Below are 23,301 nucleotides of genomic sequence, written 5' to 3' on the forward strand. Positions count from 1 at the left end.
CATAGACACAGATGCATAGATACTCTAGATGGTGTTTTAAACTTTGCCTCCATCATAAAGAATGCTGCTGGTAAATAGAGAACTAGGGCTTTCCCAAATTACCACGGATGCTTGAGGAATTAGATCCTTGCACATTTCAGATGCCCAACTGGCTTGATCCACGACAAAAGTGTGGATGGGGACATTCTTCTCCAATAGCATTTGCACTTCCCGATGTTCTGAAGGAGGCCTCACTTCAAAAGTATGTATCAAAATACATTTTAAAACGTGCATTTTGAGAGAATGTGCGATGAAAGTGTTTAATTTTAAACTGAATTTTCATGCAGATTTTGTATGGAGATCGAAGATCGAATGGATATGGCAATTTACCTGGACTGAAAATAGATTTACACCAGGGGTGGGTAACTTCCAGCCTGCAGGTCTACCTAGGCTGACACAGGTTATAGTTTGGCTGTGGTGCTGTTTTCTCCTAACCACACACCCACTCCACACTTGACATCACATGTGAAGGGCAGGGGGAGATGTAGCTCTCAATGGGAGCCTTAAAGTGTATTCCCAATTGTGCATTGCCAAAGGAGGCTTGCTGTGACTGCCAGTCAGCTGATTGGCAGTGAGAGCAAGGTAGGCTGGGATTGGTTGCGCTACTGAGTTCTTCGTGGGAAACTCTGTAGCACAGTCAATCCCAGCAGAAAGAAGAGCTTGAAGTCAGTGCCTCCCAGGGAGAACAATGCAGCCAGTTGATCTTTGAAGGGATCACTGAGGTCAGCTTTGAAGCACTGACTACCAGCTTATCAGGGGCATGCCAAAGCAGTTCACAGGGAGTTTGGCCAGTGCTTTGCAAAGAGCCCTGCTCAGAACTTTGCATGGTATTTTGAAGCCCTGATGATTGTGGAGACTTGAAAGCACCACCTCGTCTGACATCATTGAGGCATCGGGTGATTGACAGGTGAACGGCCCCACCCACCTGTCCAATTTTGCTTGTCAGACACAGGGCAGATAACGATCTGGCTCACTGGCCAGATCCAGCTTCTCACCCCTGAATTGTAATCTAGAAATAACTTTCCTCGTTTCATCTTTGTTTTTGTGGCTTCTGATAAGTGCCTCCTGTTTCTGAGAATTTGTCACAAGTTTTTCTCGGGGTTGTCCCTCCCCGGGGCGATTTTGTATCTTCCTGACATGCTGCTACTCATTCCCCATTTAATCTTATTGGCTGTATCGATCCATGTGATTTTTGGCAGTGATTTCACAATGCTGTGCCTGACATAATGGATATTTCTAAACCAAGTGCCCAGGTAATCGCAATCGCTTGGCTTATGCAACAGTTTGGAAAAATGAGACTGAGGATAAGGAGAGTGAAGAAGTAGAAAAAATGACATTGAGAACAAGCAGCAAACAGAGTCTTGAATAGTATTGAGACAACATCAGTGTTTAGCGAGTTTTGTTGTAATTTATTCACCTGAATTAAGTGTGTTAACTTTTGAAGTTAATATCAGAATTAAATAATATCGGGCACAGCAAACGACACAGGGTTGGTTCATAATTCATTTCTGTGAATTTTGCTTGTAGGCAGAGAACTAATTGCATAGGCTCTTTCTTCTTTATGTTCATGGTATCAGTTGTAGCAGACATCTCCGACACTGTCCTGTCTGTGGTTAATCAGCTCTCCCGACAATCTTTTCAAGGAGAAAGTACTTTCTCTTTTTTCTATTTAAGAGCCAAATGCCAGAATGTCTTCAAACTTCATCATTATTTATCGCAGGCATTTATTTATTCATAGGCCTTTTTAATATTTGTATTCTTTCCTATCTCAAAAGGTGAATTACAGCATATTAAAACCAGACTTTAGGCATATCTCTCTTGCGCACACATGCGCGTACATCAATTACAGCGCTCTCCCCGTTTACAAACTGTAAGGTGGACGCAAAGCAGAATTCAGGGCAGAGCCGGTTCCTGTCAGGAGGGGAAATTCATAATAGTAAAGCAAGGCTGGGTGTCATATGGTGCCTCAGAGATGGAGCAAGGCGAAGTATTTCCAAGCATTTCTATGCAAAATACAGCTCCTATATGCCGACGATGCAGCGATCCTTTCCTACTCTAGAGTTGGTTTATGCAGAGCTCTAAAGATTTTTGCGGCTTATTGCAAACTTAACCATCTGACAATTAATCATGGGAAATCTAAAGTCCTGGTCTTTTCCAGGTCTCGAAAAACTTACAGCTGGAAGTTAGATGGAGTCCAATTAGAACAGGTTTTCAAATTTAAATACCTGGGAGTCTTTTTTCATTACAATCTAAGCTGGAAGCCACAGATACAGTATTTACTAAACAAAGGGAAAACAATACTTTATACTCTACTCCAATTTCTTGCGGCCGACGGAGCCTCTCACATCCCTTCTGCATTGAAGGTATACCACGCAAAAGTGGTTTCCACCCTCTGTTATGCTGCCCCGCTCTGGGCCCCAGGGTCCAATTTAACATCACTGGGGACATTGCAGAATCAGTTTCTCCGTCGCCTTCTGAAACTCCCCATGTGTGTGAGCAATGCAGCCATACGTCTGGAGTTAAGGATTGCATCATTGGAGACTGTCATCTGGAAGCGAGTCTTTGGCTATTGGCTGTCCAGCTGGCATAGGCTTCCCGACCATTACCTTTTTCAGTGCCTCTGGCGGGACGTCTTTGTCAATCCGTGGGTAGGAAAAATCCATGCCAAACTTCTGAGCATCGGAATTTCCCCAGCGGACTCCTTAAAGATGAACTTACGCTCAGCCAAAAGCCTTATTGAGCAAAGATTAGCGGACATTGAAAATCAACACAACCTCGCCAGGGGTGGGGGTGTCTGCTCCCCCAGGTATCACGGAATAACCCCACCACTTGGCCTTCCATCATACATGTCATCTCTTTCATCAGTACCACACCGACGTGCATTTATTCGTGCAAGGTTCAATGTCTTTCCATCAAACCTGCTGAACCACAGATTTTCCAATGGTTTGGTGTCTCCGCTATGCGTGTGTGACGGGGAAACTGTTGAATCTCTTTCACATATAATGTTCAACTGTCCCCTACATAGCATAGCCAGGGCTAAATTCCTGGGTCCTGCTTTACTGCGCTTGGTTGGCAGGCCTGTTGAGTCACACGCCGCACTGCTTTTGCAGGATACAGATCCTTCTGTAACTCTGCAGGTGGCGAGATTTCTGAATGCGGTTATCTCACACTCAAAAACCACCAAAAAACAACAACAACATCAAAACTAATTGGACTGTTATGTTGAGAGTGTATGTCGGAGTTCGTCTTTAGTTTTCCTTTTCTGTGACCCATCCCTTGGAGCTCTCCTGGCCCCAAGCCGTCACTTGGCTCTGCTCAATGACCCACCCTTGCATCGTGGTGTTCACCTTCTGTTGTCGGATATATCTGTTTTTATGTCCCTGTGTTTTTATGTTTGTACATATTTTATGGGCTAATAGCCGTAAATAAATAAATAACTTTGGTTCAGCAACAGACGGACTGGGGAGCTTTTTATAGGGAGAAGGCCTTGTCAGGTTCCCTGCTTTGGCCATTTGCTGTTCACGTTTCTTCTTTGTTTATCTGTCTAGGTCCTCCTTCTTTGCTCAGAGCTTTGTGGTAGACCAATGGATCAATCCCTTGACGTATCCTACTGTGGCGATCACACAGGGTCCCCGGACGTTTGACGGTCTATTGATCCCTGTGCCACCACTATGATCACTTCCCCGCTGCCACCAACCCGTTTCTCTCGGGTACACACTGAGTCCAGACAGTTGTTAACATCAAAAGAAATAATCAAGTTTATTTTATAAGCATGAACAAGGTTATGGTTTCACATAATTTTTCTTGTCAGTTTCTTATCCTTAGTTTCTATACCGGCCTATACCTTCCTAATAACTTCTAACTGATTATCCCAACTGTCTGTCTGAATCCTCCTAACAGTTTCATTCACTCCCACATCAAAACTAGACCAACCCACAGACTTATCCTCCTTCTTCCTTCTCCAACTCCCAACTGACGTCCCAACAACTCCAACTCTAACTCTAACTCTAACTCCTCCCCTTGGGTTCCCACTGGCCAATCACTTCACACTCATTTAACCCGTTTCTTATGACCCACCTAGGAGGGCAAACACCACACTTACCCTCCAGCTGTACTGACTTGGGGTTCAATCGCAGCAGGCTGGGTGGGTGTTGGGCGAGGCAGGGGTCTCCCGCCATGCAGTCAAGAAACATTCTGCTGGCCTCTGCCCATTGAGTGATACTCATGCCACTCTGCTGGTACACAGCTTCCCATTCTGCCCAACGAAGAGGTGGCTGAGAGTACCAGCAGTGGGTTTTCCTTTGATGGTAGCCCACTGAAACTGGGTAAAACCTCCCTGAGATCTACGGGTATAGGGTGGTATACAAATCCAATATATAAACTAATCAGGGGAAGGGATCAGCCAGGTGCAGACTGGCATAACCCAGAGCAGGCTTTTGCCTTCTTCCCCACTCAGTGTGAGCAACACGGTTGTGGCTACACCAATCTGTCGCTGCCTGGCTGGGGTTTAGATTGCTCTGCTAGGCCAAACAGCCAGGATTTTCAGAACACAGTCTTGAGTAAGACCTGCTCCCTCCCCACTGCACATGCTTGTGTTAGGTGAAGTTGAAGTCCGAAGTGTAGGTTGCAGTAGGCAGTGGTCCTACCAGAGTTCCATGTAAACCTCTGTAAAATGTCTTAGCTCCGTCCCTCCTCTGCATGACAAGACGTTCTAGGGCGCAGTGCATTATAAGTTTTTGGTTATGTCCAGAGGGCAGCTGAAGTCTTGTTGGCATTTCACAATATTTGCATGTATATGTCAATACACAGGATGTGCAGACGTGAAGGGCGCAGCTCAAACACTTCAACAGGTAACCAAATTCCATTGCTCCCACATCAGATACCCAAGAAGACAACCAACACCCCAAAGATGCTATAGAGTCCAAACTCAGCTTTACCTTTGTGTCTGACTCAAACTTCAATTTCTGTTCACACTCAGACATCCAGGTCATCCTTAGTTGAGGTGGGGAACAGATACCCCCCTTTCAGGTACTTCCTGGTCTTTCAGAAGGCCATCTATAGCTACTGAGATCAATCAGCTCACCTTCCTTGCTAAGGAAATGGTACCTAACAACTTTGCTAAATTAAGGTGGCCTTCAGCTCCATTGACTTCCTATTCACCTGCCCTTCAATCTTACAACACAGTTGTATCACAGAAAAGTGGCTCCCTTGTGGCAGCTGTATCAGCACCAGAAGGCCACTCTTGCCTCCTGTTAAAAAAAAAAAAGCAAGTATATTGATCAACATAGTCCTGACTTGAATTGAAATCGGCCTTTTACCAAGTCTAAGCCAGCCTCCACTAGTTCACTGTGCTCACGTTGTCCATGATGATATCCTCATAGATTGCATCCACTTTGCCTGCATAATGTGCTAAGCTCGTTTCCCCTCTCTCCATGTGGCAGGGAGATGGATGAGCAATGTGAACATTAGTGTGTTGGATATCCCAAATCAGGGCTTGGCAACCTCCACCACCCATCTGTCCCAGGCAGCATTGCAAACGGTCAGGAACAATATGGACTGAGAACATCTGAAGGGCCATAGGTTGCCTGTGCCCCCATTCTAAGCACTTATCACTTTAGCATGGAAGACGCAAAGAAGGACATACTGCAACAAAGGGGGCATGGTTGGTCAAAAAGTCTGGTTCAGAGCCATATCCCACAAGCAACTGCTGAACCGGACTCTGGAATTTTACCCTTCCCTCCTGATCCACGTAGCTTGCCTCTGCATGATCCCAGCAGCCATCCTCCAGCAACATTTCATCTCACAGATTTTCAGGGGGCACTACCAATTCGGCTTAGCTCTCTCCTGTGGCCCTCTCCATTCCAGTCCTTGTTTGTCTTGTCAGATTCTATGAGTACGCTTTACTTATGTTATTCCCTCACCCGACATCCATCTTGTCAAAGTGCTGGGATGGGGGCAGACAGTTTTGAAGCATGCCTTCTGCATGGCACGGCCTTATGCACCATCACTCTTAACAGCTCCGTCTCTCAGCTGCTCTCTCTGCTCTTCGCACCGAGCAACCCTGGCCTCCAGATACTATTCCCATTTGCTAGCAGCTGCAAACCGCTTGCCCTTGCTTGTGATCAGACAACATCGAGCTCAATTTCTCTTGGAGGAATTTAAGCAAGAAATGTGTAGGCTGAAAGTTCTTCCCTTCCTGTTCAAGTCTTCCCAAATTCTTCGAATTCACACTCAGTTGAGATGGAGGGGTAGACAGAAATAACAGCAGCAGCAGCAACCATTTAAAAAATGCCTGGAAGGTTAAAGACTTTGCATTTTAAACTAGTTTTGCCATACATGAAAACTGTGAATTGAAGGGGCTGAGGGAGCCATCTCTGAAGCCAACCAGAAACGAGCTGCTTATACACAAAGAAAAGTTTTAGATATTTCTGGCTTTCCCCCTCCTGATCATCCATTTTGCAGGTTGCCTGCAGGGGACGTGGCGGGTGTATAACCTTTGCAGCTGGTTCAGTGGAAGAGAATGGAGGAAGAACAGAGAAATATGAATTTTCAGCTTGTTTTATCATCTTTGAACGAGATTCATGAATACGGCTCTTTTTAGAAAAAAGCCCCATAGGAGCTACACGTTCTGCATCTTAGAGTCAGGGTCACAGTCATCATAGGCAATGCAATTCAGAGACCAAAATGCAAGCTGAGGCTTCTTTTCTCTTTTGCTACTCTGCCTTTCTACACCGCCGCCTTGAGAGTTGCCCGTAGAACCATATACTGTGTGACAGACTGGGGGTATGTTCACATCAGTGACTTGAAATATAATGAGGTTATTTACTCCCGATGCATTTCCAGCTGCATTTGCAAGGGGTTGTTCATATCAGAGAGCGGGCGGGGATGTCTTCACCCAACGCATCTGACCATTTGGGTTTCCCTGCCCCTACAGCCTTCCTGGGACTCCTATTCCTTAAGCTGTCAAGTGTGCTTGCTTGTTTATCTTCATCTGTGTGAAGGCTGTTCACATCACGGTATGTTCACATGGCTGCTTACCTCACATCCAGTTTTCTAATTGGACTGAAGTTGCTAATGGCAAATGACATGTGGCTCAGCTTCAAAATTAGCAGTGGGAGAGCAATGGGTGGAAAGTAAACAGTAATGTGAACATACCTGTGATGGGATGTTGAGCTGCTTGTGCGTAAAGTTCCTAGTCCCTCAGTGTTTGGCTAAGTCCACAAACCACTGTCTGTAACGGAGCGCCATAAGCATGGCTCCGTCAGTCGCTGGCAGAATCCGACAGTGGGCGTTTACGGAATTTCTTCCAGCATAACAGCTCCTTAACGGAAACACGTCTTCTGGACTCTCTACGTGACAATTTCCGGCGAGGAGTGGGTGTCCCTATAGGAGGTCCTGAAACCTCCTCGCTGTTCTCGCTGGAATTGTCTCTGAGCCGTTCTTCTGACTCGCTTTCCCTTGGAGCTCTTTCTCGCCCCCTGCTGGTTCCCTCCTCCGCTGATAAGTCTCTCTCAACCTCTGGGAGCCCTTGCACCACCGGTTCTTCCGATGACAGTTCCCTGACAATACCCTAAGACAAGCTCCCTCAACCTCGGCCCTCCAGATGTTTTGAGACTATAATTCCCATTCTCCCTGACCACTGGTCCTGCTAGCTAGGGATCATGGGAGTTGTAGGCCAAAAAACATCTGGAGGGCTGAGGTTGAGGAAGCCTGCCCTAAGACGATGATGATGATTTATTCAATTTATACACCGCCCTTTATCAGAGGATCCCAGGGCAGTGTACAACATTAAAAACACATTACAGAACATCAGTGATAAAAACATAATGACAGATAGGCTAATAATAAAATATTCATCATAATAAGAGTCCTCTCCCCCCACTTCACAAGTCATAGATTATTTAATAGCCATAGGTTTGGGTAAAGAGGAATGTTTTTGCCTGGCACCTAAAGACATATAGCGATGGCTCCAGGCAAGGCTTTCTGGGGAGAGCATTCCACAATCAGGGAGCCACCACCAAAAGGCCTGTTCTCTTGTTGTCCCCCCTCTGAACCTCTCGGATGGGGGACATGGAGAAAGGCCTCAGATGATAAGTGCAGGGTCTGGGTCAATTCATACGGGGAGAGGTGATCTGAGCTTCCTTATTTAGACTGAACCAAGGATCTCTCTATAGCTGACCAAGACTCCCAGATGTCTTGGCTACCTAAGGTCATCTGTGTAGAGATACTGAGGCTTGAGTCTATCACTTTGTCCTACATGGGAAACTGCCCTACAACAGGTCCGAGTACTTGTCCATTTAGCCCAGTGCTGTCTACGCTGAAAGACAACAGATCTTGAATGTATCACCTGCTCTTTGATTCTGTCTGTGTGTGTGTGTGTGTGTGTGTGTGGTTGTTTTCCTTGGGTTGGCACAAATTGAACTTGGCACATTTTGCATGCTAGATGCTCCATAAATTATGGCCACAGCTCCATGGGAGGACTAGACCATGTTGTTTTTTCTCATGTCCTAGTTAGGACCATCTAAAGCAAAATTCTGGCTTCTTTTCTCTTATTGCTTTGTTTACATTCACTTCTCCCCTCAAAAGCACTCAGTGACGTACCTTGCATTTGCTTGAAGCTTATCCCCATTGAAATGATTACTGTAATTTCTCACAGCCACAGGAGTATAGTCAAACAGAAAGAATAGTTGCCTTCCCAATCTGGAATGCTTGTAATATTAATAAAACTGGCATGAGGTGGAGGGAAATGAGGCAGCATGGAACCAAATAGGTGCTGTGTTCGGTTGATTTAGGTCCTGGAAATTCCACGTGGTGCTCAGATTTCAATTTGCATTTCACTTTAGCAGCAAACTATCATTCATTTGGTGGGGGGAAAGTGTTGCCCGGTGCCAGTCAGGGTGAACTCCTGTGAGTGCATCTTTCAGCAAAGAGCAAAGCACAGCAGCAAACGTGCAGCCTAGCCCTGCCAGGTTTCCCTTCTTAACAAAGTGAGCAGGATTTTTCATTTCATACATCATTTACAGTTGCCACAATGATTTCTGAAAGCCAGACTGTATTTTCAACAAAAGGAAAAGAAAGGGAGAAGATGTATTATTTGTTACAACAGTCTGGCACATTGGGCTCAAATTTAATCAGGCCATAACATCAAAAGCTGCATTAGATGTGGGAGGAGAGCCAGTCATCCCTAACCCAGAATAAAAGATAGGATCACTTTCCCTGTCAAAAATAAAAATCTATATAGACCCATTGGGCAGCAATTTGGGTGCCTTGACGCACTGCAAGGTTACAATAGCAGCCAATATGATGCACACACTTAATACAGGTGCGATAGCTCCATAAATTTGAGAGTTTCAAAGTAAAGCACAATCCTTAAGCCTTCTCTGCAAACTTGCAAGGGTTAGCTATACAGGTTATTGCTATAAAGTGCCTAGCCTGTTCCTGCAGGTACTGCTGAGTGTACAGACCCCTGTTGCGCAGAACAATGCATTTGAATGGGATTCTCAGCAGGAATCTGGCACACTCGGCAGGACCTCAGTGACCTTATAGGAAACCAGGGCATCTGCACTTTTCTCTTTTATCCCTTCTCTGGGCTGCCGATGCATCTCAGGTGCTGACCTGGATGAATGGAAGGGTGAGGGGGCTTGCAATTGTTAATAAATAACATTACATAAATTCATAGGGATTGATCTAGCCCGTTGTTGTGAACTTTCTGCTCCCATTAAATGCAGGTAGCATCAGCAGTCGGGCCCCGAAGGCACAGCCAGCGGTAGGCATCATCCGTTTCCAGAGGAGCTTTCTGTTGCTTCTCTTTTAATGCTGGCACAGTTGCTTGCCTTTTGTCTGAACGTCAGCAACAGACAGTTTGTTTCATTCACGTGGCACATCAAAATGTCATTGCAGGGCTGCATTAAGACCTTTACGGACCTTAAGCACTTCAAGAACATTTTGGTGCCCCCATATCGTAAGTTGACACATTGGTGGCCTCCCAAATCTATGTGGTTAATATTTTGCTTTCCCCCCAACCCCCCAAAGAAAAATTATCTCCACAATTATTGCCAAGGCCTTTAAAAACCTCCAAATTTGGAGAACCCTCCCTCCCAATCTGGCAACACTGTACCGAGTACCCCTGCACTAACTCTCAGTGGAAGACTGAATGGAGCAAGATTTGGACAAGAACGATTGCGTGGGCCTCGGTGGACTGAGTGGCAGTTTACCAGTTACCAGATTCTAATTTTGTTGCATTCCCAAGAAAATTACATCAAATAAGAGACAATTTTGCTGCCCTTTTATGTTGCCCCAAATTAGCTGTCTGGGGCAGCCACCTTGCCCTACCTAATGGTCAAGTTCTGAACATACCACAATACAGTGGTACCTCTGGTTATGAACTTCATTCGTTCCGGAGGTCCGTTCTTAACCTGAAACCATTCTTAACCTGAGGTACCACTTTAGCTAATGGGGCCTCCTGCTGCCGCTGTGCCGCCAGCACGCGATTTCTGTTCTCATCCTGGGGCAAAGTTCTTAACCCGAGGTACTACTTCCAGGTTAGCGGAGTCTGTAACCCAAAGTCTTTGTAACCCAAGGTACCACTGTAGTAACACAAACAGACACATTGATATTGCTGTGGTGAATGTATTTCTCAAGGGGACCTGAGCTGAGCTTTGGTCATCATCCAATGCAGCACATTTCAATTATAGTGTAGTTAACCTTAGCATAAAATCATCCTGTCATTCACAGTACACCCCATTTTATCAGAAGACTTTGGGAGACAACGAGAGGAATTCTGCGTCAAAATCTTCATCTGGCTGTGAACTGAAAGGGGTGGAAACTTCCTGTGTAGCAGGAAGGCATAGCATGGGGGGGCGCAAAGGGACTGTGGCTCTGGGTGCAAAATTCTGAGGGGGGCGCAACCAGGCACCCCCACACAGGCACCAGCTTCCACAGGGTCTCCCCCCTCCCAGCAAAGGTGGCAGAGCAGCTTAGGCCCACAGTGAGCAGGTGTGGATGAGAATATTCTTTAATGAATGGAGATGCATACCATGAACAGAGTGGAAATTAAGAAGTGAAATCATTGTGTTTTAAGCAATGTGTTCATCTTGTCGCTTTGGGAAGTTTCTGTATGAAAACATGTTGCCAACAATCTCCTTCCAAAATGCAGCATGTGAGCCAACCAAGGTTATCTGGCTGCAGTTTGTGCCTTATGGCTTCAACTCTGTATTATATCACCTCATGGCTGTTGATGTAACCCCCCTATAATCCATGTAAAACTGCATAAAATGGTAAAACACAGCTTCACGAACTATGCAAATGAGATGGATCTTCTATGTTCCATGTGCGCACCCTCAAAATAATAATAATAATAAATCCAGTGTAAACAAAAGCTGATTACTAGATTATTGAAGTCGTTAACCTTCTTCTTGAGTGTTCAGAAGAAAAGGCTAATAAAGAGTGGTGAAGGGGGAACATGCACTTATAATAACAAATAATAATCAGGCAGAGCCATGGCATACAAAGTGCATTGCAAATCAGAATTTTAATTTAATTCAGCACAAAAATAATAAGAGGAGACGTGGAGCGGAGGGGGCAATGCTAACAGGTTATTCCCTTGAACTGGCAGTTCATATCAGTTCTGATGAGGGCTTTTGTTGACGTGTCTTCGCCGCTATTCTTTAAAGACAGTGAAGAGACAGAGGTAAATACATGCTTCTGTCCCTGCCTGCATCTCTTTATTAGGGAGGCTGGTCTATTGAAGAGCCTTTGTTCTTTTTTGTAGTCATTTGTCAAAATGCATAAGGTCGCTGCGGATTTACATACTTGACTTGAGAGGATGAATGGGTGCAATTAGCAACATTACACTTATTTTCATGCCATCATTTTGATTTAGAATGTTGTTGCCTTAAAAAGATCTTAAGTTCTAGGGCAAATTACCTAATTGTTCATTTCGTGTTTAACTATTTTTAGATAATTAGGAATTAGTAATTTAATTTATCCCCTTTCTGATTAATTGAGTTAATAATGTCTGCTGAGGAATTTAACACCACAGATCAGCCAAAGCCCAGTTTCAGTACGACCGTGTCCATGTAAGTAGCACTGAAAAGCCCTTCCTGGGCTGATATAATTTGTTCATTTGTCTCCTGCCTTTCCTCAAGGCCACATTCTCGGTTCTCCCCACCCAAATACAAAATTTATCTTCACAAAACCTCTGTGATGTGGATTAGGCTGAGGAGCAGTGGAAAGCCCACAAGAAGCAATGGAAACTCCCCGATCACCCAGTGAACTTCATGGCTCAGGGCACCATTTGGTCTCATCCTCCCTAATCTTGTGCTCTACCACTACATCACAGAATCATAGAATCTTAGAATGGGAAGGGACCCATCTAGTCCAATGCTTACCAACCTTCCCATTATTCCAGTAAAAAGGATCCATCCAAGTGCAGCAGTTGTCCCATGCTGAAGTCGGCAATGCTACTAACTGAATACAAGCATAACCATTAAGTGAAATTGGTGGAGTTATCCCATTGGCTAGCCTGGGTCTGTACAGCTATGTATACATAGAATCCTCTTTCCCCCTTTTCACTGAACTCATGTAGGTGAGGGGTGGGTCTACCAGGTGCAATTCTCCTCTCCTTTCTGTGTATAGGCTGAATGCATATATTGAAGGAGTAAATGGCTCTCAAGTGCAGGAACGACATCTATTTTTTTCCCAGGAAGTTCAGCATTGTGTAGAAGCACCTCCCTCCCACAGCATCAGCTATTCCTTCTTCATGCAGTTGGAATTCAAGCTGGTTACCTGGGGACTACTGAGTAACTGGTAAATACTTGACACAACAGACTAGCCGCACTGGACTAGCAGTCCCTCTCTCACGATCTTGCTTAATGCTAGGCACTTTCATGTATGTGATGTTGTGAAGCATTGCAAAAATGTTGCTAACTCTCTGTCTCTCTCTCTCTCTCTCTCTCTCACACACACACACACACACACACAAACGCAAAACACTGCAACGTGGTCTTTTCAGTGTGAGGCAATGTTATCTGCATTGTTGTTGGCGCAGAAATACAATGATGACTTAGCATAATAATAGATCATTACGTTGGAACAGTTAGAGTAGCATACCAAATGACCCATGGATTTCGTCCAACAGAAGAACAGAAAAAAGAAGAAGAAGAAAAGAGAGAGAAAGGTTTCTATTGCCAACAAAATGCTTTCTTTTTCAAGGAAAAAAACAACATCTCTGGAAGCAAGATTGTCCTTCAGAATGCCTTCTTCCATTCGAAATAGCTTTGCCTCACTTTCCAGCTAGTGGTCAAGCCACATGTCCTCATGTTCTCCAGCAGACAATATTAGCTCAATTAAACAACAAAGATGAAAAATAAATGGCTCCTTCCTAATTATACCCCAACCCCCTGACAAATTCAAATGGGCAACAAAAACCACTCTATAATTCATTCCGAAATTATGATTTTCACACCATTTGCAACCTAAATCAAAGACATAGTAATAAAATAAGTCTAATGCTGTTAATTGCATCCATGCATCTTCTCAAATCAAACACATAAATTATAAGTTTGAGATTTATAAGTACAGAAGTAAAACCAAAGTATATAAAAAGCTCTCAAAGGCAAGAGGACTGGAATTTAGATTTAATGTCCTAAAATACTTACAAATTAGGTTTTACAAAGACCTGCTAGGGGTGTTGAGAAGAACAGGGCCGTCTTTACCCGGGGGTGCAAGGGGTACGGGGCACCCGGGCACCAAATTCTGGGGGGCGCCAGGCACCCACCGCTGAAACCGCCTCAACTCTTAACTATTTACCTGTTATGAAATAATAAATAATTTTGATCAAGCTAGAAAAACAAAATACATATATACCTTGGTATTACCAAAATGTATACCTACTGTTCACTAAAGGACTTTCGACTTTGTGCGCTCATTTACCAAAGACGCTCCATGCCAGTGGCGGCGCTTTTCATTCACAACAGCTGTGCTTGACTCAACGATGGTGGTTGTCATTCTCAATGGCGCCGTGCACGCGAATTTAACTCTTACATCATAATAAAAGTTAATTTGGGGGCTAAAACTAAATTTGGGGGTGCTGGACAAATCTTTGCACCCCAGCGGCACATATGCTAAAGACTGCACTGGAGAAGAACAAGGGATTGAATGCTAGGGTAGCCACAGGCACCAACGTATTATTTCTTCTGATACTTCAGTAGTGAAACTTCCCCTGAAGTATAACAGGGTTCTCTTTGTCATCTGCTAATGTTGTACATGTTGTTGAACTGCAACTCCCACCAACCCCAGGGTCAGTGATGATAGAGAGCCACAGGGTCCCTTGCTCCTTTCATCTAACAGTGCTAACAAAAGATCTGACTTTTGAGAGGGAGAAAGTTTTAGAATTCCTGATCTATGATTGCAGGCATGGGATTTTTGTCTATCATATGACAGTGTGTGTTTTGACTCCACAGAGTGGGAAGCGACGGAGACAGGATGTTTGTGTTACTGTGTTCCGTGAAGTGGGACTATTGTCCTTTGCTCTTTTTCTCTTTGCTGTCTGATGCTAGAGAGAGAGAGGGAACCATGTTGCAGTGCTCCATGTGTGTTTATATGTAAATAAAGTAGATTAGCCAAAATGCTGAGTTGCTGAGGTCTGTCACGCAAGTTGTGCAAACTCTGCGGATCCCTAAGTATGCTGGTGTCGGTTGGCATCGCTCGCTGTGATGTTCGGGCAGAAGAAAGCTTTTGAAGCTCCCAAACGATCAACCAGGAGGGAGAGAACATGCGAGTTGGGCATGTGTCTCTGCCAGGGTCCTACTCAAGTGTAGGCTGAGCTCCTGACAGAAAGTGTGGCGGTTGGCATGGAAAGACACCCCCACCCAACACAAATCCCTGCTCGGTTCACTTTGGGCAGGCACTATTTCTCTACCTAATCTACATCACAGAATTTTAAGGAAAAGATGACATCATGGCCGCCAACTTTGATGGCTTCAAAAGATGATTTGACCAACTCATGGAGGACAAGGCTACTAGCCACAGTGGCTATGTCATGCCTTCTCTCAGGCGGTATGACTGAATGCCATTTGCTGAGAATCACAAGTGGAGATACTGCTGTTGTGTTCTGGTCCTGCTTGCAGACTTCATCAATCAGTAACTATATGGATCAGAATCCACTAAAATTGCTCCTGATCCACACTCTGCGAATTTGAATGAAAACTACTCAGTGCATTTCACTGAAGATCAGCACGTATTATGGTGATTTTATTATTATCTGCATACCCTCCAACATTTCTCCGATTAAAATAGGGATGTCCTATTCCATACTAATAACAGTAGTAGTAGTAGTAGTAGTAGTAGTAGTAGTAGTAGTGATTTTATTATTTATACCCCACTCATCTGTCTGGGTTACCCCAGCCACTCTGGGCAGCTTCCAACACATATAAAAACATAATAAAACATTAAACTTTTTTTTAAAAAAAACCACACTCCCCTATACAAGGCTGCCTTTAGAAGTTGTCTTCTAAAGGTTGTACAGTTATTTATCTCCTTCGTTCAGGGGTCACATAACTCCGTACCTTCCAACATTTCTCCAATGAAAATAGGGACATCCTAAGGAAAAGCAGGACATTCCAGGATCAAATCAGAAACCAGAGCGGACACTTGGAGGGTCTGTAACAGACATAGGCAAACTCCGGCCCTCCAGATGTTTGGGAATACAATCCCCATCATCCCTAGCTAACAGGACCAGTGGTCAGGGATGATGGGTCAGGGATGATAGTCCGAGACATCTGGAGGGCCGGAGTTTGCCTACGCCTGGTCTGTAATCTGTACATTTAGATGTAATTTAAAAAGCTCTATTAAGAGCCTCATGTAATCCTGGCAGCCAGTCTGATGACAATCGGATCACAGGATTGAATCATTTTGAAGGTACATGAAGCAGACATACCTTTCACACAAAAAGAGCATGCTTTTGCAGGCAAGCAAAAATATGCTTGGTTATGTAATCTTTTGAGCTTCAAAATGACCCCACCATTTCTAACAAAATCACCTGTCAGAAGCTCTGACCCTTCCAAATGCAAGTCATGGGAGCACACCCTTCTACACCAATGCTTCAGACCAATCAATAACAATTCAATCTTAGCAGGATTCGGGCAAGAGCTTATTACAAGCCAGCTGAAACTGAATTTCAGCCAAAGAATTAGACATCAAGGAAAACGCCGCACTAAGGTCTGATGTGAAACAACACAATTCCGTATGCTATGTCAACTTGAGAGATAGCTCCGTTGCTTCTGACTGATAATGTCACAGAACAGCAACTTGCAATTATTTTTCTTAAAAACACAGCCTCTGAAGTTAAAATAGGACCCAGAGGGACGTAACAGGCAAGTTCCGTTTCATTTAGGGATGGATCTGCTAAAGGTATCTGGGAAAGGAAGAGTCCTAGAGGAAGAGCACTCACACAAGGCTAAAATAATAAACGATGATGTATGCTCAGGTTCCTGAATTCAGACCAGCTGCAGGCCGGCTAGAGTCAGCATTCCCTTATTCTCCCATGACACAATTCTTGCAAGAATGAAGGCAAAGAGCAACCACATCCCAGGCTCCAGCTGGGAAACTGTCACAACCTCTTGCAAACACAGCAGAGCCACGTAAGTTGCTTCATATAGTTCCTTGGCTGCACTTTGACTGTGTCGGGCACAGGAGAAATGTGACATTATCCCACTTACATGTTCTGTGATCCTTAACATATATGCATACCAAAACTGACCGCCAGCTGTTTTCATCTTTTGGTGAAATTTCACGTGTTTGTTCAGAATTCCAGCCTTCTATAGTATAAACATAGGTCTCCATAACTCTGTGCCACTGGCCACAATGGAGTCATGGACTCCAATTAAACCAGCAAACAAAGACGAGCAATGCTATTTGCAAAAACAATGTCCTTAAAGAGCTAGCTATGCAGTGTTTTGTCTGTGTTTAACATGGGGCAATCAAGGGAATTACGTTCTCTTCCAAAACAGTAATGGAAGAAGAGGGATGTTCTAAAGAAATGTCAGTATCAAAAATGTTGTTGATACAAAGAAAATTATGCAGCAAGGAAACCACATATATAACCAACTCAAACCGTTGTCATGCCGCATAGGGGCAAGATGAGTTGCTTGGTTTCTCTGATGTCTTTTCTGTGAGGATGCTCAAAACTTTGGGGAGTCTTCTGTGGTTCAGAAAACTGGTGAAATGAAGAGGTGGGAGAGAGCAATTCATTCAGCCTCAGAGCTTTGCACTGCCATGATGCTGTTTCTTAAAAAGCCTTTTTTAAAAAAAGTATCCAGGTCATGGTGTAACAAAATGCTGAGGTGAGGGGAAATAAGGTGAGTGAGGTTGTGAATTCTGATACTGAAAATGGCCAGCAAGCTCCAGCCTTTTACTCATCTGACTGGTTCAGTGGGCTGACATTCCCCTGGATCAGCCAATCAGAGCCTTCTATGCCATTCAAAATCACCAGTAAATAACTGTTCTTCTCCTGCCCAACAAATGACCGTTTGCCCCAGCAATGATCCTCCTCATACACACAACTGCATGAGGCAGTGTCAGAGGCAGCCAAATTCTCTTTCAGCAAAGACATTTTTACCTCAGAGAGTGGCACCTACCAGCTCCGCATCATCTCTGCATTATGATTTAGACATCACCGTATAATAACAATGAGCGTAACAAAATCATAGGGCAAGGATTCTTGGAATTTATTAAGATTATTATGGCACAATGGAACTAGAACACATTAGCATAACTTTTGCTCTCTTATCTCCCATTTCGAATTTTTAATAGTGTTGGTTAACTCTTAAGTAATCCTTGGTTTGCAGTTAAAGTTGCAATTTGTTAACCATTAATCTTGGCTTAATTTGTTATTTATGTTTGATCGTTCTGGCGGTGTGCAAAAACAAGAGTTTTCTTTTATGTGGATCGGGAAAGAAAACAAAGCACGTCTAATTGCAGCTCCCATATGAAGCTGTCATGTATTGCTGGGCCTTGTAGCGCAATGGAGCTAATTCTTATCGGTCAGGGTGGAGATGGTACAGATGGGCTCATTACTGGGCATCCCTGCTGACTGGTTCCATGCGGTGCTAACTGCTTCAGAGGAATCTGTCTACCCTCTTGACTCCGAGGGTGTGCTCTGAAGCAGCTCCTGATGGAGAGGGCAGGGAGATGGTGCATATATGGGAAAATAGCAGTCAAGTGGGAAAGCTGTGAGATAATGACTGAGGTTGTTGGTGAACTCCCTTTGGGCCTGCTGCAGACTCTGAAGTAAACCTGTTTTTCAAGAAACGAGGCACCTTGAATCTCTCTGTGGGGTGCAAAGCGCAGGTGCGATTTCTGCTAGTCGGGGACGCTTGTGTTGTTCTGTGCTCCATTATACATATATGTGAATCCTTGGTCCTTCAGCCTGTGGGACATTGTTCCTTGGCACCACATGTCCACAGAGTGGCTCACTGGTTTCCACTCCTGCCTGACTTCTCCCCTCTTTACCTCCTGCAGCTGACATACTTTTTGCCAGCTGGGTCTTTTCCGCAAGGCAATTCTCTTCTCTGCTGACAGAGGTCCTAGGGGACCCCAAGACTGTCACCCATGCTTTCATCCTCAGTACTTTCTTTTACTTTCAGAGGACTCCTTTCTTGTTTCTTTAGTTGTGTAACATTACAGTCCTTGCAGAATCCCATCTAGCTGGCAGTGTCTTGATGTAGGAATGCAACTTAAGGAAGTAACAGAAATTATGTGGGAACGTCTACTTTGACAACAAGCAGATTTTCTATGGAAACAGAAGGTGTGGATACAGATGAGCCATTGCTTGATGTAAACCTTGAGAGCAGAGGTAGGCAACGTCATGTCTTCCTGGTGTTAAGGACTACTGCCTCTCACCGCCCCAGGCAGCATGGCCAATGCTCAGGAATGATGGGAATTGTAATCCACAACATTTGGATTGCAACTTGTTGATTGCTCCTAATTTAGGGCATAGGTAGCCTCAACAGCGTATGTCTATATATGCTTACTCAGAAGCAAGTATGGTCATACCTTGGTTCTTGAATGGAATCCGTTCCGGAAGTCCATTCGACTTCTGAAAACATTTGAAAACCAAGGTGCGGCTTCCGATTGGTTGCAGAAGCTTCCTGCACTCAATCGGAAGCCGTGTCGGATGTTTGGTTTCCAAAAAAAAGTTCACAAACTGGAACACTCACTTCTGGGTTTGCTGCGTTCAGGAGCCAAAACGTTCAAGTCGCAAGGCATTCCAGAACCAACGTACGACTGTATCATGAAGTTCAGTGGAATTTACTCCCTGGTAAATGGATATAGAATTGTATCCTAAAAATAATTCATTTACTCCAGGGAACTCTGAGGATTAATAGTTCTGTGGGAGAGGCTAAGGATCCCAACAGAGAATTCTTAGGACATTTCTATAGATTTCAGTTCCCAGAATGCTTTGGGGAAATGCCACTCAAAGTGGTATATATAACTGATTCTTTGCAGTGTAAATGTACCGTTACTATGGTTCCTCCACCAGAAGCAAATATATTTCCATAGCTTGGGCATCTGAACATGAAAGAAAGATGTTGTGCAGAGCAGCCCTCCTGATGTTTTGGACTATTCCATCAGCACCAGCAGGCCTGTGCGAATTTCACTTTAAGTAAGAAAAGTTCTGAAATTTGCAATTTGTGCACATGCACAGTTTACCTCAGCTTTGAGTTCCTTCTTATCTTTCCCCAAACTCTATGGTAATAATGCACAAGTGTGCACTAGACAAGCACTGAACATAGATACTGTTGTTCCACTGGTGCAGCCAATAGCCCTGTCTGACTCTGCCCAATATTTTTACCAGGGAAAACACAACAGCAGCATTTGGATGCTCAAATTATTGTGTGCCAATGTGTATTATCTGAACGTGCATCTAAGTGCAAATGTATATCACTGCTGCAGTATTCTCATCGGTGTGTACATTCCCACCCACAACTACACATGATAGGCTGGACTGACACGTATATGGACAACACACACACAGTGTACAATTTAGGCTGAAGCTGCTGAGACTTTCCCTTTTTCAAATTGTGCGTTATGTTCAGGCTTCAAAACATGAGCTGCAAAACCGAGTGGATATCTGTGCAGTCAGCAATGTTGCCCATGCATGTGCAAAATTTTAACAGAAGACTCATGTGCTGGCACATCACTAAATTGTACACTGGTTTGGGAAATTATTTTTTGCACATTGGGGAGAGGGAGAAGAATCCCAGCTGCACAGAACTCATTTGCAAAAGCAATAATATCTCTATTGACTTCCTGTGGATATCGGAGAACATGGGGAAGAGGAAGCAGAAAATGGAGGACAAGACACACATTTCTAGTCAGAAAGTTGCCAAAAGGAAAACTCAAAGTAGTTTTGTGGGTTCCTCAAGTGGAACCTACAAGATCGGGACAGATCAACAAAGAGAGTTTTAGTAAAAATTGCACAATTTATTGACATTTTATGTATATATAGTCATTATACATCAGACAGGTGCCATTTCTATTATCTCTTCAGTGCCTATTGAATACATATTCTTTTTCTTCTTAAAACTTTATCTTTTCAACAAACTTTTTAAGTGGACATATATTTTTTATATCAGTCCATACCTGTATTGGATTCAAAATTGATTCAATATATGAAATTGTTTTAATTGGTTTTTATATATGAAATTGTTTTACATGTGTTTTTATTGTTAAATTGCTTTGAGCAATTTCACAGGATGTGATTCATAAATGGAATGGAATAAAAACACACTCAGCTGAAAATCTAGAAAATGGCTTTCACAGAAGTTGGTTGCTAGCTACCAATGCAGTTACCAATATCCTATTTCAATTAATCCCTTGCCCTATAGAATCTGTATACTTGCAGTTTTCAGAACTCCCAGAAAACTGTGTTGGCGGCGGCACTCTTACTTTGGTTCAACCTCCAGGATATCAGAAGTTGTGTCTCTAGCATCAGTTATGGGATGTAACTATGGTATTTCTCTTTTTTCTTTCTTCACTTACACTTACATGTTATTGAGATAATGCTGCCTTCTAGAGTAAAATGTCATTTACTGATATTTCTGCTGGAAGTGTGGCTTTAATGGGATGGCTTCTGGTGGAGAACTTGAGCCCAATGATCTTTGATTTGACAAGGAGTGCTGTACAGATGACCTCTGTTCTGCATCTGCGGTCCCTACAGGAATGAGGGGAATGAAATGTGGAATAGAAAAGTCTTGGACTTTTTACCGTATCTGAAAACGCCACTTATTTTCTGCTCCTCTAGCAGGCATTGGGTGACTAGAGATTACAGTGACTGACACGGTGGAAATAGCGCTGCTTTGATAGAGAAGCTGGATAGCATGTATTTGGTACTAGCCCCATGTCGGGCTGTGCGGAAGGGGGCAAAGTTTGAGATATTGTGGGTCACAGAAAATATATCCTTTCAGAGGAGGTTGGAGATTCCTTGCTTTCCCCTACAATCATCTGCCACAGTGTTTCTAAAACTGCAGGTGTTGGGCCTCAGCTTTTTCATGGGTCTTCGCATGGAAACCCATTCCCTCACATAGGCATGCTGTCATCATCATCATCATCATCATCATCATCATCATCATCATTTATTACTTATACCCCACCCATCTGGCTGGGTTTCCCCAGCCACTCTGGGTGGCTCCCAACAGTATAATAATAATAATAATAATAATAATAATAATAATAAGCGACAAAACATCAATCCTTAAAAACTTCCCTAAACAGGGCTGCTTTCAGATGTCTTCTAAAAGTCAGATAGTTGTTTATTTTCTTGATATCTGGTGGGAGGATGTTCCATTGGGAGGGTGTGATTACTGAGAAGGCTGTCTGCCTGGTTGCCTGTAGCTTCACTTCTCACAGTGAGAAGGCCCTCAGTGATGGAACTCAGTTCCAGGGCTGGAGGATGGAGGTGGAGATCTCCTTCAGGAGGACCGAGGCCATTTAGAGCTTTAAAGGTCAGCACCAACACTTTGAATTATGCTCGGGAACATACTGGGAGCCAATGTAGGTCTTTCAGGACTGGTGTTATATGGTCTAGGTGGCCACTCCCAGTCAGCAGTTAAGACAGCAAGGCTCCAGCATGTTAACTTGAAGGGGAAAGAAAGGAAAATGGATAGAATGGTTGGCTAAGTGTGAGAGACGGAAGAGATCCTGTTGGAAGAAAAAAGTATTTGCCTGCTAGTGGAGGGGCAAGAAAGAAGCCTTCTCTAGGAAGGAAGTTGTGAAGCTCTTTCCTGTGTCCCCACCAAGCATGTCTCTGAGGGTGGCAGGACTGAGACAGCATGTCAAAACCCTCCACCACCAGCCCCCATTTTGTGATTGGCTGTGCCTCCATTTCACGATAGGAGAGTCTCAGTAGTTTTCAATCCTTTCAAGTTAGTACTAGGTATGGAAAATGTTGAGACCCCCTGTTCTAGCATATCTTCTAATTAATAGCAAGCTCAAGTGGTGAGTTGCGACGGTGCTTTGACTGAGGCTGCTGAGAAACACAAGGAAGGTAGCAGCATGCTTTGGGGAAACCCAAGGTTCTCAAAAAATAGTAATAAAAAGGGGGGATCCTAAGAAGGAAACCTTCTCCTAAACTACCCAGTGAAGACCCAGCAAGTGCAGTGGCCACAGACTGCTGACTTACTCTGGGGTGTAGTATACCCTCCAACATTTCTCCAATGAAAATAAGGACATCAAATTCCATAATGATAATTTTACTATTTATACCCCACATATATTACTGAGTTGCCCCAGCCGTTCTGGGCAGCTTCCAACATATAGAAGAACATAATAAAACATTAAATATTTTTGTAAAAAAAACCCATTCCCTATACAATGGTACCTCAGGTTACAGATGCTTCAGGTTACATGCACTTCAGGTTACAGACTCCACTAACCCAGAAATAGTACCTCGGGTTAAGAACTTTGCTTCAGGATGAGAACAGAAATCGTGCAGTGGTGGCAGCAGGAGGCCCCATTAGCTAAAGCGGTGCTTCAGGTTAAGAATAGTTTCAGGTTAAGAGTGGACCTCCAGAATGAATTAAGTTCTTAACCCGAGGTACCACTGTACAGGATTGCCTTTGGACGGCTTAGAGGTCAGATAACTCCATAGCCTCCAACATTTCTCCAATGAAAATAAGGGCACCCAAAGGAAAAGTGGGGCATTCCAGGATCAAATCAGAAACCGGGACGGCTTCTCTAAATCAGGGACGTCCCTGGAAAAGA

Source organism: Podarcis filfolensis (genome assembly GCF_964270895.1).
Source record: "Podarcis filfolensis genome assembly, chromosome: 6".
Lineage (NCBI taxonomy): Eukaryota > Metazoa > Chordata > Lepidosauria > Squamata > Lacertidae > Podarcis > Podarcis filfolensis.